This window comes from Rhinatrema bivittatum, chromosome 4, assembly GCF_901001135.1.
Source record: "Rhinatrema bivittatum chromosome 4, aRhiBiv1.1, whole genome shotgun sequence".
In the NCBI taxonomy this organism is placed as follows: Eukaryota; Metazoa; Chordata; class Amphibia; order Gymnophiona; family Rhinatrematidae; genus Rhinatrema; species Rhinatrema bivittatum.
In genome coordinates, this window is record NC_042618.1 from 405,379,424 (window position 1) to 405,395,950 (window position 16,527).

Genomic DNA, 16,527 nt, shown 5'->3' on the forward strand with positions numbered 1-16,527 from the left:
CTCTGTCTCCAACAGCCAAGATCAAGAGCATAAGTGTTGTGCCCGTCGGTCGCAGACGGCTGTGACCTCTCATGCTCGCCTCTTTTTTCGCTGCACCATCAAATCTAGGACGAGTGGCGGCCTCCGCCAGTCACTGCCGACCTCCCTGGCGTTCCCGGGACTGCGTGGGTGCTGCCGACCGCCATCTTGCTTCTGGAGTCACATAGGCGCGCGCACGCGCACATGGGCCAACCATGTACACGTCATGGCGGGAACCTCGGGGCCGTCCCCTCCAGATGACGTAGTCTCGCTACCTGTACTTAAGCAGACTGGCCCTATGCACTGGCGAGTTAGCAAGGAGTTTCCTCGTTGCTGAATCCACTTCACTTGGACTACCGGTTCCAGTTCCTGGTTTGCTGTGTGAACGCTTTGAGTACCCGCTCCTCAGGGGCTCTTCGCGTTCCCAGGCTATGCGCTCCTTGGAGGGCCTTCCTGCCTTTGAACTCCTGTTTGTTCTACTTCTCAAGACTTCCCTTGGAACCATGTCTCGTGAGTACTTTCTTCGTACTTCAACTCTACCAAGCCTTGCTGGGATTCTCTGCGGTATACCCCGTGCCTCGGGCCACTACCGCGTCCTCCTCAGCAGGATTTGCTTCAACATACCCTGCGCTGCAGATTGCTGTCTCAACTTCTTTAGGAACCTTCTGAGCTTCCGTACCTCTGACTACCTCAGCATCACCATCATTGTACAGTCATCCTCGGCATATCCCGCGCTGCGGGCCACTACCGAATCTGCACACCTGAGGTAATTGCTTCATCTCTGAGTAGGCTGTCTGGCATACCTTGCGCTGCGGGCCACTACCGGATCTGCACACCTGAGGTATTGCTTCACTACTAAGAAGGCTGCCTGGCGTACCCTGCTCCACAGGCCACTACCGGATATTTACATCTGAGGTATCATCCTGGGCATACCCCTTGCTCAAGAGCTGTATCTCAACCGCAGTCTCCACTCCATGGGTTCTGCTCTAGAACTGTCCTTTAACTGCAGATCCCCGCTCCACGGGTTCTGCTCTTTCTCCTCTATAATAAAGTCTCTCTTATAGCTGTGTCCTAAGCCTCTGAGACCTTGCCTACCAACGGTGAGGCCCACAGGACCTTGCCTACCGACGGTGAGGCCCACAGGCTCCTCCCTGTGGGCGGAGTCATCTCTCACCTCGGCCCAGGGTTCACATCCAAACCAAAACATAACAATAAGGAAGCATAGATGAACTTGACACCTACAAGGAGGGTCTCTCCTTTAAGAGCAGAGAGAGAAAAACAAATAAAATGTGAACTATAATTACTGAATAATATTACTTCACAATGAAAGACTGACGGACTCAAAAAAAAAAAAAAGTATGTTACAAAATCACTGTGAACAGTTGTACTGAACTTTAAACTGTTGCAAACTACATGAGAATTAACAATACTAAAAATGGACTAGAAAAGACAAAAACCTACTTGTCAGAAGTATCACCTAGTACATTGTTCTATTTAAGCAAGAGCATCAGCATCGCGTTCACCATTATAATATTCTGGACTAAAAGTACAACTCAGCACCATTTTAAATCGATGCACTATGTTCAAGGGTAGTGAATTTGTTTTATTGCCCAAACAGTGCCTGAAATAGGATACGACATATCTCCAAATATTCTTAGTCGAGTTGGCTGTAGAGCAGAGTAGTTACAACACATTGTTATGACCTTGGGACACTCAAAGATTAGACATTCAAATTTTCTTACGAATTGAGCTACTTCATATTTGTAGTGTGGCTAGTGGTTAAAAGGCTAACATGAAAAGCTGGTGAAGCAGGAGTTCTTGGCTCATAGCAACTTACTCTGTTGCTTTGAGCCATCATATACGGCCTGACGTGCTAAAGGGTTTTTCCTACTTTGTGCGTATTGGAAAAATGCTTCGTGTATAGGCCCCTTAATCTCTTATATCTTACTAAATACTTTTTCTCTATAAAACAGCAAAGCTCAGTCTTTTGAGTCTGAAAGCTACTTTAGCCATAAATAAAAAAGACACAGTAAATAGTATTAATTTCTTCACTTTTACATTTAAGCACCAGTTCAATTTTATGCAATACCATTTTAAAAATTTGGGGGGTTTGAACAGGTCCCAGAAAGGGTCCTGAAGGTCACGTGTGGTCTCAAGGTCACTAGTCATCACTGCTTTACACGAACAGCAGGAAACCTTTCATGGCACATAAGTACCTGCTCCACTCTATGAAAGGGGAATACGTAAAGTTGTATAAATCTTAAACATCTGTTCTTCAGTATCAAAGCACTAAATGTTGAATACTGCTTACGTAAAAGAGAACAACTGTTTGAGATTTGTACAACTTTACATATCCCTTGTTCTGTCTGGGGATTGTGCAATTCTGATCTTTGTCTGTTATAGATAACTACTGCCTTGTTTCTGGCCCCTTCCTGTCTTTTTAAGTCACTGCCTCAAAGAGCTATCTAAAAGGTGAATTTAAAAGCCCAGCATGCACCAAAATTAGGGGATGTGTGAAGAAGTCTGGTTTATACCGTCAACTGTATTTTACAAAATGCCCATATACGCACGTAAAAGCCGCGGCACTTGGCAAGGGGTGTGGGTGTAATCAGGGCGGGATGGGGCATTTCGGGGTCTGGCCAAGAGATGTGCACATAAATATTTACACACCTCAGGGCTCACTGAGGTCAACTGCCACATAACTTTCGTTCTGCTATGGATGACGTGTAAGTTATAAAATAAAACAACTGAACCATTTCTGAGGGGTTTAAATGGTCTGGGGTAACTGGGAGGAATGTAAGCTATCAAATCAGGGGGGGGTTTAGAGGACTTAGTTAATAACTGGCGAACTAGTGGATGAAATGGTAAACTGGGAATGGCATGTGCATGATCCTCTTTTAAAATCCCCTGACTTACGCGGTACAAGCAGGATTTGCACGCCAATGCGCATGCCCACTTAAAATTTGGTGCATATGTTCATGGGGCCAAGCTATTTTATAATATGTGTGCATATACAAGTATAATATGTGTGCATATACAAGCACAAGTTATAAAATAGCCACATTCCTGGGCGCAGGCCATCGCACATGCGCAAATGTGCGCCCGCGATGTGGGCACCTGAGGCAGTAGGAGATAAGGTAACTTGTCCAAGGTCACAAGGAGCACCAATGGGAGATGTGCACGATGACAATGACCAGCCTGAACAATCTGACTCTGGCCCGGCCACTAATCTGCAAATTTCTCCAGTTTAACGTGAGAATGAAATATGACAACAAAAATGCTTTTTCCAGAAATCATAGCTTCCTTGTGTGTTACTTTGCAGAGTACATCCAGGCTCAGCTCCATTACTGTCAAGAGGTTATGAAAATACTATTTGCAGTTATACCTGGCCTATGCCATGCTCATTGATGCCTACATTATTAAGGGCTTGCGCAGCAGGAATCTAGGACTCTGCACATTTCCTATTTATGGTTCTTATAGATGTTTTCAAGTTAATGTGTAAGAACAGCCTCACTAAGGCAATCAAGTTTCACATAACCAAGGAAATCTGTTCCACCTATATTTTATCTGTAATAAAGGAGGAACCATTACTTATTATATACGGCAATTGCTCATGAAGCTGATTATCCTTTGGAGCACTTTTATTCTTATTCTGGAGTTACCAGTTTTCCAGACATGGAATTAAATTTCTATATCCTGGAAATAAAGGTCAATCAAAAACAAAATAAATTGTATAAGGTGATACCTTCTTGTTAGACTAATTTAATACACTTCTTTACTAGCTTTTGGGAACTAACACTCCCATCCCCTAAGTCATCAAATAAATAATAAGCTCTTGAAGACATTAAGATCTACACAAGACTTTACAGACCTGAGTTCTAAAAATAAAAGTGTGAATTTAATCGAAATGGAATGACATCTGGTTATCATGCACCATCCCTTTCCCTCACCACAGTACTACTACAGGGAAGCAATATTCCACTGTTCCATATATTTGTGAACTTCCCATACATTCTAATTAAAAGCTAAATGAATCTTACACTATACATTTTAATATGAGTAACTACTTTTTTCCTCATGTAAGCAAGACAAACCTTTTCTGTTACTAAACTAGGAAATTTTAATTATCATGCACCCCTAAAGGAAAATGTAAACAGGATGCCCTCCAATAGCACCAGAGCCATGACAGAGGAATTTTAAAAATTACGTATCTGAACCTCAAGTTGGGATCTGAAGTAGCATAGAATGAGAAAGTCCATGCAACTCAGATTCCCCCAATGCATAGCCATTCCTGAAACAAAATACAAATCTTTCTAATTAGAGAAAAGTACTACTATACTTGAAAATAATTACTGGAGTTTCTTGTATTGAAATTATTCTTCCATGACAGTACCACTTGGTTGAAAATTGTTAACCACTAACATTTTTCTATAAGAAAATCATAAAATACCATTAAAAGGACTAGAAGAAATAGGACTACACAGCAGAACAATAAACTGGTTCAGTACATATCTATTTATTTATTTATTTAACACTTTTTCTATACCGAACTTCATGGTAATAACCATATCAGATTGGTTTACATCGAACAGGGTAACAACTGAGACAAAATAAACATATGAACAGAAGCGGCAAAGTTACATTCTAAACAACAGATTCTTTCAAGTTCAGATAAAAGACGTAATATCAGACAAATTTAACCTTGAAACAGGAGTACCGCAAGGATCAGCCTTGTCTGCAACCCTCTTTAACATATACATGCTGCCGTTATGCCATCTACTAGCAGGACTGGGAATCACACATTACATATACGCAGATGACATTCAACTAATTCTACCAATTGAGGACAAAATAGAGAAAGCATTAAACCTAGCCAAGATGTACCTAGATATTATCATAACAAATCATAAGAGAAAAGTGTACAGCTTTATTATCATAATTTTCAATGTTGTTTTTAGAAATGTGTCCATAAAATATCAAATCACACACACACTCATTCACACCTTAAAACCATACAAGTACAGAGGTCAGCATATAAGACTCCAACGAGTCTATACAATATTACAATACACCTTCATTGCACAATTTTCCTTACATTCCCTGTGGATATATCCACTTACAATCTCTGTATACCCAACCCCCACTCCTATTTCCCAATTCTCTTATACATGGAATACCAGTTTAATACATATTACAAAACATCTTCATTCTGTAGCTGACCCCTGACAAAATTTCTTCTCTTTGGAATATCCGTTCTCAGCTTGGTTATTGATGTCAATTCATGTGGTCTAGCCCCGACAAGTGGCCCCTGTTTCACTTGCGTTAGCTTCCTCAGGGGGACTGCAACCACTGAGAAAACCAAATCTATGTTTTAGATGCAAGACCATAGGACACATTTGTAACTATATATATTTTTAACAAATTTTTACCTCAAAATCGTTTGTACTCAATCATTGCGTCAGACTGCTCAACAACATAGGCACTCTCCCAAATTTTCTGAAAACTTCTGTGCTTAACAATTCCAAAGACTAATCCTTTCAAGACGCAGCACATATCCCAGTCTGTAAAATCCAAAACATATATATGCTGAACTTCAGGCTTCATACTAACGAGTTGCAACAGCTATACCAAAAAGACCAAGAAACCACTCGAATTCAATACACTTACCAATACGTTAGGACTCCTTCTTTCCCCGTCAACAGTAAACCAATTGTTTATTGATGTTGTTGAGCAGTCTGACGCAATGATTGAGTACAAACGATTTTGAGGTAAAAATTTGTTAAAAATATATATAGTTACAAATGTGTCCTATGGTCTTGCATCTAAAACATAGATTTGGTTTTCTCAGTGGTTGCAGTCCCCCTGAGGAAGCTAACGCAAGTGAAACAGGGGCCGCTTGTCGGGGCTAGACCACATGAATTGACATCAATAACCAAGCTGAGAACGGATATTCCAAAGAGAAGAAATTTTGTCAGGGGTCAGCTACAGAATGAAGATGTGTTGTAATATGTGTTAAACTGGTATTCCATGTATAAGAGAATTGGGAAATAGGAGTGGGGGTTGGGTATACAGAGGTTGTAAGTGGATATATCCACAGGGAATTTAAGGAAAATTGTGCATTGAAGGTGTATTGTAATATTGTATAGACTCGTTGGAGTCTTATATGCTGACCTCTGTACTTGTATGGTTTTAAGTTGTGAATGAGTGTGTGTGTGATTTGATATTTTATGGACACATTTCTAAAAACAACATTGAAAATTATGATAATAAAGCTGTACACTTTTCTCTTATGATTTGTTATGTTGTATTACCTAGAGAAAATAGTTCTTGTTACCCAGTGAGTGTACCTAGATATTATCAAACAGCTGTTAAACCAAATGGAACTAGTTATTAACATTGAAAAAACGGAATTTCTACATTTAGAACGGAAAAATATCGAGGTCATTCAAACTCCAATAATACTCAAAAACAACCAGAAAATAGAACTAACCAAAAAGGTATGGAACCTCGGAATAATAATGGACACAGAACTCAGTCTAAAACAGCACATATCACTAAAAGTAAAAGAAGGCTACGCAAAACTCATGATTCTCAGAAAATTAAAACCCTTACTAACACCTGCAAACTTTCGAACAGTGCTCCAGGCACTAATACTAATACTAATACTGATACTAATACTAATACTGATACTGACTACTGTAACGCCTTTTTACTGGGACTCCCTCAGACAACGTTAAGACCACTTAAAATACTACAAAACACTGCAGCAAGGATATTGACCGGTAAAAAAAGGAGGGACCATATCACTGAAACTCATAGCAGAATTACACTGGCTACCAATAGAACACAGAATACAATACAAAACCCTTTGTACAATACATAAATTAATACACGACGACAAGGTAGACTGGCTGAACACAGCACTACGGGTACACGTCCCACACAGAAACCTGAGATCAGCCAACAAAGCACTCCTAACCATTCCTCCAGTCAGAACAGCGAGACTCACCCAAGTTAGAGAAAGGGCCTTATCCTTAGCAGGCCCTCACTGTGGAACACAATGCCACTAGAGATCAGATTACAAAGAGACCGCAAAACATTTTTAAAAAGTTTAAAAACCTGGCTTTTTAAACAAGCCTTTCACAAAGAGAACAGGAAATAGAAAGTATGCAGGAACAGGCAGAAGATCACCAGCACAAAGCATTGTCTCAACAAGTACGTCGGAATAGTTTATTAGTTTACCTCACGGCTAACTTAATAGAATTAAACAGAACATGAGACTTATACCTGTAAAAAGTAACTGACAGGTATACAAGGTCAAGACTTACCTCACTCAACAAATAAGATTTATTATGACATGATGTAACCGAACCTTATTGGCCCTTGTTAGAATGTACTACCGTACACTTTTAACTACTTTAATTAACGTGCCTGTATGTAAACCGTTATGATGGTATATAACTTAACGACGGAATAGAAAAGATTTTAAATAAAATAAATAAATAAGACTTATAGAAAACTGCACACAAGCTAGTCACATTGTCCCTCAAAGCTCCCTCCACCCCCTAGTTAATTTTTTCAACAGAATATCTCAAACTTGCTGTTTTCTTTTTGAATCTTGCATCACAGAGTTCCAGTAGCCAGATTGATATTAGAGAGAACAGAGATCACTGTAGGTTCATTGGACTAACATAAGATAAAATGACGCAGATGAAGAAGGAACCTGTTACGCGCTCCGCCCGCGGCCGTCCCTTGCGCAGGCCTGCTCACTTTCATGGTTCCATAGCGGGTCCCTGGACGATCTCCCTCACAGTAGTTGCCAGTCCTGCCAGGCCCCAGCGTCCCGCAGCAGCAGGCGCCAGGCCTTCCACTGCGCACCAGGCCTCACGTCGAGGCTTGGTGTCCTTGGCCAGGTTAGCCATGCCCATACGCGCGCACGCGGACTGCCCAGACTCATGTAGGGCCAAGGGTGGGTCCTAGCTCCACAGCGCGCCCTGATTGATCCCTCGATATAAGGAAGTTCCTGTCTCTGCTTCCTTGCCTTGGCAATCGGGTCGGTTTGTTCAAAGATTGCCTCTGACCTTATACCTGTTCCTGCTTGTTCCTAGTCGCGTTCCAGGATCCTTCTGTGCCAGTTCTGTACCTGACTTGTTCCTGCATCCTAGTTCCTGTGTCCTGCTTGTTCCTGTGTTCGTCTGTCTGTCTACCCAGGTAGAACCCTCTGACTGTCTTACTGGTACTGACCTCAGCTTGCTCTTGACCTGCCCTCCTGCCTGCCGCCTGCCTCAAAGACCACAGCTTGTTCCTGACCTGCCTGCCTGCCTGTCGCCTGCCTCAAAGACCTCCGCTTCTTCCTGACCTGCCTGCCTGCCTGCCGCCTGCCTCAAAGACCACAGCTTGTTCCTGACCTGCCTGCCTGCTTGCCGCCTGCCTCAAAGACCTCAGCTTGTTCCTGACCTGCCTCCCTGCCTGCCGCCTGCCTCAAGACCTCAGCCTGCCTTTGATCTCGTCTGACCTCCGGTACCTGACCCCTGCTTGGCTGACCATTCCTTGAACTGACCTCTGGATCTTGACCTTTGCCTGCCTGACCCCGTCTCCAAATTCTGGCTCTGTTCCTCACCTTGTCATCACCAACTCTGTTCTGGTTCTTCTTGCTCCAACCAACAGCCACCTTTGAACCCGATCTATCTCCCCCTGTCTCCGTGGGCACACCAGACTTTCATTCTCTTAGGAGACCTTGCAAGGGCCACCTAAGTCCAAGCGGCCCGGGTCCCTTCGGGCTCCTCCCGGGGGGACCTCGGGCTTCCAGTGGTGAAGCTCTTCCCAGCCTCTGACTCCTCCAGTGCTCCGCCCCCTGGGGGAAGTTACCTCCTGTTCCCTTTCAGGAGGCATTCCATCTCTGCCCCAGGACAAGGGTCCACCCCCGAGCGTACAGGTTGCCAAGGCCATGGACTCGGTGGAGTCTCCCGCCTCCAGGACTGGCCGCCACAGTGAAACAACATCATCAAGCTTTAGAGACTCTGGCCTCTTCAGTTGAAGAACTGCTTTCTAAACTACAAGAAACAGCAATGGCCAACCCGGTGGGCCTCTCGGCCACTATGCTTCCCAAAGCAACACTGGCACTTCCTACACCTCCCAGGTATAATGGGGTTCCACGCTCCTGTCATGGCTTCCTTAATCAGTGCTTTATGCAGTTTGCACTACAACCCTCGTTGTTTTTGAAGGAGATCACTAAAGTCACCTTTATTCTGTCTCGTTTGGAAGGGAAGGCTCTGGCATGGGCCTCTCCCTTATGGGAATGTTCTGATCCCATCCTCTCCAAGCTATCTGACTTCATTGCTCTCTTCAAGGAGACCTTCGGAGACCCAGGTCGTATGGCTATCGCTAGTCATAGCTTACTCCACCTCCATCAAGGGTCAAGGACCCTCTCTGAATACACAGTGGAGTTTCAGACCTTGGCCACAGAACTTGGGTGGCAAGAAGATTGTCTGCAAGCCATCTTCCTAGATGGACTCTCCTATGCTCTGAAAGATGAGATCTCTGTCCGCGAGACTCCCACGTCTCTAGAAGACTTGATCTCCCTTGCCGGGAGGATTGATCATCGCCTCTGGCAAAGATGTCTAGAAGTAAAGGCTCCACGCCCTCCTCCAGAATGCCCCACAAGTGCACCCTGCACTCCAGCGAAGACTCCTGCACCATCAACTTCCTCCATGGTAGAACCTATGGAAGTGAATCGTGGGCGATTGCCTCCAACCGAAAATCTCCGTCGGCAAAAGGAGGGGCTCTGCCTTTACTGTGGCACTTCTGGACATCGTCTGCAGTTTTGCCCCGTCCGTCCGGGAAACTGCAACGCCTGAGCCTGGCGGGGGTCCCAAGCTTGGGCACAACTGTTTCTGGCCCTCAACTCTTGCTTCCTGTATCCCTGGGCATCAAGGCCCATGCCTTTGCAACCACTGCTCTCATCGATACCGGAGCGAGTGGTAGTTTCATTACGGACGACATCGTCAAATTCTTGAAAATTCCTCTCCAACCCCTAGAGGTGAGTCTTCGTATTGCCTCCATCCAGGGAGAACATCTTCCAGGTCTCATTTCTCACCAGACAGTGGCTATCCATCTCACTGTAGGTACCCTCCATGAGGAAGAGACATCCTTCTACATCCTAAAACGCTCAACTCATCCGGTAATCCTGGGGTTACCCTGGCTCCAGGTCCATGAACTCCAGTTCGATTGGCAGTCCCTGCAGTTGGTACAGTGGGGCCCAAAATGCCAAAAGACTTGTCTGCACCTGGTATCCCCCGTGATACCCGTCTTGAAATCAGTTACCCTTCCAGGATTATCTCCACAGTATTCTGACTTCAGCGATGTGTTCTCTAAGCAGAAAGCGAATATCTTGCCTCCATTACGCAAGTTCAACTGTCCTATTGAACTTCTGCCGGGCACTACGCCTCCCAAAGGCAGAACCTATCCATTGTCCCAGCCTGAGACTCAGGCTATGTCGGAATATATTAAAGAGAATCTAGAGAAAGGCTGTATCCGTCCATCTGATTCCCCCGCAGGAGCGGGGTTCTTCTTTGTGAAGAAAAAGGAGGGTGGACTACATCCCTGTATCGATTACAGGGATCTAAACACGATTACTCGTAAGGATCAATACCCGTTACCCCTCATTATCGAACTGTTCAATCGCCTTGAAGGGGCACGAATCTTTTCCAAACTGGACCTGAGAGGTGCATACAACTTGTACGCATCCAACCTGATAACATTTAGAAGACGGCGTTTAATACCAGAGACGGCCACTGCGAATACGTGGTAATGCCTTTTGGGCTATGTAACGCTCCAGCCGTCTTTCAACGCCTCATGAAGGAAATCGTCCGAGATCTCCTGTACAATTTCGTAGTCATATACCTCGACGACATTCTGATCTTCTCTAAGGACATAGAATCCCACCGTCCTCCAATGTCTGAGAGAAAACCATTTGCACACAAAACTGGAAAATTGTCTGTTTGAGCGGAATCGCTTACCCTTTCTGGGATACATCATCTCTGATCATGGATTCTCAATGGACCCGGAAAAACTTCAGGGAATCCGCGACTGGCCTCAGCCAGTAGGCCTTCGAGCATTGCAATGCTTTCTAGGCTTCACCAATTATTACCGGAGCTTCATTGCAAATTACTCTTCCATAGTTGCCCCACTCACTGCTATGACTAGGAAAGGGGTCAACACCCGAGTTTGGTCACCCAAAGCAATTTCTGCCGCCAGAGGATTAAAGAAGCCTTCAGCTCCGGCCCTTGTCTCTTTCATCCAGATCCCAAATGTCCCTTTGTTGTGGAGGTCGACACCTCAGCAATCGGTGCCGGAGCCGTTCTGAGTCAACATTCCCCCACAGGTAAGCTAACTCCCTGCTCGTTCTACTCTCATAAGTTTTCCCGCACGGAACAGCATCACACAGTGGGTGACCGCGAACTCCTTGCAGTCAAACTAGCGCTTCAAGAGTGGCGCCCTTGGTTAGAAGGGGTGACACATAAGTTTACCATCTTCACTAACCACAAGAACCTCGAACATCTCAAAGAGGCTCAACTTTTGAACCCCCATCAGGCCTGGTGGGCCTTATTCTGCAAAAGGTTTGACTTCAACCTGTGCTTTCGTCCTGGTTCCAAGAATTGGACACTGACACGCTGTCCAGATCATTCCAGCCTGAGGACATCCCGGAACTTCCTAGTTTCATTATTGACCCTGCTTGTATTTCCCTTGCTGCGACTACCACAGTCCCTGTTGGGAAGACCGTCATTCCCCCGTCGGCTACGTGAACGCGTCTTAAAGTGGCCCACGACTCAAAACTGGCAGGCCACCCTGGTCATACCAGGACACTGGAAATGCTGCGAAGGCACTATTGGTGGCTTACTATGATGCAAGATTCATGAAACTACGTGGAATCATGTCCCACTTGCGCCCAGCAAAAGCCACCAACGGGGAAGCCTTGGGGCTTGCTCCAGCCTCTCCCAGAACCTACCGAGCCATGGTCCAGCATTCGACGGACTTTATTACTGATCTACCTCCTTCCCAGAATAACACGGTGATTTGGGTTGTCATCGACCACTTCTCAAAAATGGGTCACTTTATCCACTTGCCGGGCCTTCCTTCAGCCCCGGAACTGGCAAAGCTCTTCCTGAAGAACATCTTTCACTTCCATGGATTCCCCAAGGAGATTGTATCTAATCGGTGACCACAGTTTGCCGCCAAGTATTGGCGTTCCTTGTGTTGAAAGTTCGACATTTCCCTGAGTTATACGTCGGCCTACCATCCCCAGGCCAATGGGCAGGCCGAAAGGACCAATCGGACCTTGAAGACATTCCCTCGCTCCTATGTAAATGATCAGCAAAACAATTGGTCAGATCTTCTCTCCTGGGCTGAGCTGTCGCACAATACTCATGTCGCAGCAGCCACCTACACATCCCCGTTTGCAGTAGTCTTCGAACGGCAGCCCTGACTGCCTCTTCCTGTTCCTCTGACGGTTCCGTCTCCAGCAGCTCAATCCATGGATCAATCCATTCGCCAAGTGTGGACCCGGGTAAAAGAGTGACTTTCATGAGCTGCTGAATGTGCCAAGCACACTTCTGATTTTCATAGACGACCTGCTCCACTCTTTCGACCTGGCCAGAAAGTGTGGCTGAGTGCTCGACACATTCGACTGAGACTTCCCTCTCACCGTCTGTCTCCAAATACATCGAACCATTTCCTGTGATCCGAAGAGTGGGAGCTGTCTCATATCAACTCCAGCTACCTCGTTCATTGGGTATCCACAACACGTTTCACGTGTCCCTGCTGAAGCCGTTGGTCATCTCCTGGCCCTCACGCAAAGACCCTCCTTCTCCGCGTATCTCTGCAGAACCTGACATCTCTCTCCAGGTAAGAGAGGTCCTTGACGTCCGGCGACGCCGAGGCAAGTGGGAATACCTCTTAGCCTGGGAGGGCCATGGGGCCGAGCCCTCCAAAAACATCCTTGATAAGAATCTTCTGAGGACCTTCCATAGATTGTACCCTGAGAAACCACAGCTGTGTAGGGGGAGGCCTAGAAGGGGGGTACTGTTACGCGCCCCGCGCGCGGGCCTGCTCATCTTCATGGTTCCATAGCGTGTCCCGGGATGACCTCCCTCGTGGTAGTTGCCAGCCCTGCCAGGCCCCAGCGTCCCGCGGCGGCAGTCACCGGGCCTTCTACTGCGCGCCAGGCCTCACGCCGAGGCTTGGCATCCTCGGCCATGTTAGCCATGCCCATTCACACGCATGCGCGTGGACTGCCCGGCCTCATGTATGGCCAAGGGCAGATCCTAACTCCGCGGCGCACCCTGATTGATCCCTCGATATAAGTAAGTTCCTGTCTCTGATTCCTTGCCTTGGCAATCGGATCGGTTTGTTCTAAGATTGCCTCTGCATTGTACCTGTTCCTGCTTGTTCCTAGTCTCATTCCAGGATCCTTCTGTTCCAGTTCTGTTCCTGCATCCTAGTTCCTGTGTCCTGCTTTTTCCTGTGTTCATCTGACTGTCTACCCAGGTAGTACCCTCGGACTGTATTACTGATACTGACCTCAGCTTGCTCTTGACATGCCCTCCTGCCTGCCGCCTGCCTCAAAGACCACAGCTTGTTCCTGACCTGCATGCCTGCCTGCCGCCTGCCTCAAAGACCACAGCTTGCTCCTGACCTGCCTGTCTGCCTGTCGCCTGCCTCAAAGACCTCAGCTTGTTCCTGACCTGCATGCCTGCCTGCCGCCTGCCTCAAAGACCACAGCTTGCTCCTGACCTGCCTGTCTGCCTGTCGCCTGCCTCAAAGACCTCAGCTTGTTCCTGACCTGCCTGCCTGCTGCCTGCCTTTGACCTCATCTGACCTCCGGTACCTGACCCCTTCTTGGCTGACCATTCCTCAGACTGACCTCTGGATCTTGACCTTTGCCTGCCTGACCTCGTCTCCAGATTCTGGCTCTGTTCCTCGCCTTGTCAACACCAACTCTGTTCTGGTTCTCCTTGCTCCAATCAGCAGCCACATTTGAACCCGATCGCGCTCCCCCTGTCTCCATTGGCAAGCCGGACTTTCATTCTCTTAGGAGACCCTGCGAGGCCCACCTAAGTCCAAGCGGCCTGGATCCCTAAAGGCTCCTCCCGGGGGGACCTCGGGCTTCCAGTGGTGAAGCTCTTCCCAGCCTCTGTCTCCTCCAGTGGTCCACCCCCAGGGGGCAGTTACCTCCTGTTCCCTTTCAGGAGGCATTCCATCTCTGCCCCAGCACGAGGGTCCATCCCCGAGCGCAACAGAACCTAATATGGACTCAAAGGCTCATGTGCCACAACATTGTCAGACCATTCTGATGTTAGTCCAATAAAATTTTATGACAATGTGCAAAGAATTTGGTAACAGATTTATTGGTACAATTCACACCTGCGACAAGTCATGACAGGGGATGTTCAAAAATACAAACTACAGTTATTTTTCAGTAAGATCTGTTAACAAATTATTTATCCTCTAGGCAGGGATAGTTCAAATGTCATGAAAATAAAATACTTTTTTTCAAACAATGTTTAAAAATGTTTTCTCACTTACCGTTTTCACTTATGAATAAGACCTCTACTCAATCATGGTGTAGGACAAATCTGAAGTGGGTCTAAAACCTTAACCATCGCAAAATTCTTGAAAGATTCAAAATACCCAGAAAGAGTATTCAGAACTCTGAAACACAAAAACAAGTTGTTGTTGGTTTTTTTCATCTTTTAGCCAAGATGTGAACATGTCCATACCCCACCACTTCCTTGAAAACAAGACAAGAGATGAAATTCTAGAGGAGGGGAAAATACCCTTGCACAATAGAGTTTCACTATATTGCATGTTATTGTGTCAAACAGGACATTTCTACTCTAAAATGTATGATACATGGCTACAAACATAAATTCATCGCTCTCAAAGTATGCCAAACTGAGTAAATTACATATGCACTAGATTTCTAAAGGATCTTAATTGATATTTGGCAAAGGACTGATGTACGTTATCTATTCATTTAAATGGACTGATGTGATGTTCTTCACTGCCCTTAAAGCAAATTTTGACAACAAAAAAAAAAGAATAAATCAAAATAAGACACGAGTACAAACAAAGTGGACATCACTCTGTTAAGCTATATACACTGTTCTCATAGGAGATAAGCCTCATACGCACAGGAATTTTTTTCTCTGTTGCTTGACTGATCAATTTTTAAAAATATATTATAAATTAGGGAGCCTGATTTTAGGTTTTAACCTATAAACTCTGATAAAACAGCCTGATGCAAAAAAATAAAATAGGTGTTTATCAGATAAACACCAGAAAAATACCACTTCCCCCTCATTCTGTCACCTCTCCTTTGTCTACCCTGGATACTCTGCTTTGTTTTTGTGCCTTTTCCATGCTGATGACTCCCCAGCTGCACAAATATATGCATTTGATTCAACCAGAAAAGGTACCCAACAATAGTATCTGTGATGTGAAAACACCAATAAACACCAATTTTTTTGTATCCCCCCTAAAGAACTAATTAGTTGGAAAATAAAACAATTTATAAACACCTAAAATCAGAAGCCTAAACTATAATCAACCGCCTCACATTTGAAATAGAAACTAGCTAAAAAAGAAAAACAACACAGGGCGCCATATCACAGACTAAAGACATTTAAGGCAGCATCAATCCTGACACATTGGTCCTCCCTTTCCCCAGTTTAGGTCAACTAAACTAAACAACTTTTCATTTAACTACAGTAATACCTCGGGAATGCTCTACTGTTTATGTGTTGGTAGAGTGATCACAATTAGTCACATTGTCTTTCTTTTCACCATAAACAAGTCTACAAGGACTTGACACTAAGATCATTAACTGTAAATGCTATAAGTCTTCTTCAATAATTCGTTAAACATTCGAGGTCTTCCACAGTTTACTTCGTTCTGTTGAAATCTAGCATGTTTTCCAAGGTCACCCTGATAATCACCTTGTTCCAAAAGATAAGGAATAAACAGATTCAAACAATGGGTCAAAATAAATATGCTAAGAATGGCTACGTCATCAGTGAAGACAATGAAAATCAGTTGATTATTACTACAAGTGGAGCAGAGGTCTAGCAGTCGTACTGGACCTGGAAAAATCTGGTGACCCTACAGGTTATACCTTCCATTGGAGCAACATAAGAATTAGTCAGAAGAGCTGTTGTAAATGAGCTTTGGAGCTTGCACAGGTCCTTTGATCAGATGACATCGGAAAGTTTGTGTGTGTCATCCTTGGTTCTTCCTACACATCAGACAGATTAGTTTAAAGTGGGATCTGAAGATAGCATGCAATTTCTTTTAGATTTCAAATAGTCTTACTAGTCTGCAAAATACACCAAACTATGAAGCATTCTAGAAGTTACTCAGATAGTTAACCCTTAGCCTCCAAAGATAAAGAAGCATCCAAATCAATCAGTCTGGGGCCACTAAAGGAAAAGTGAAGTCCCACAGTAGCTAACC

At 45.0% G+C, this 16,527-nt stretch overlaps 1 protein-coding gene across 1 annotated transcript in view; it reads right to left on the reverse strand.

Annotated features, from left to right (window-relative positions):
* The window catches only part of FOXP1 (forkhead box P1), a 1,246,052-nt gene that overhangs the window by 1,005,761 nt on the left and 223,764 nt on the right, over positions 1 to 16,527 (reverse strand). Inside the window, 1 exon segment of the mRNA XM_029601088.1 lies at positions 14,602 to 14,727. The gene's annotated coding sequence lies outside the window, so the exon portion shown is untranslated.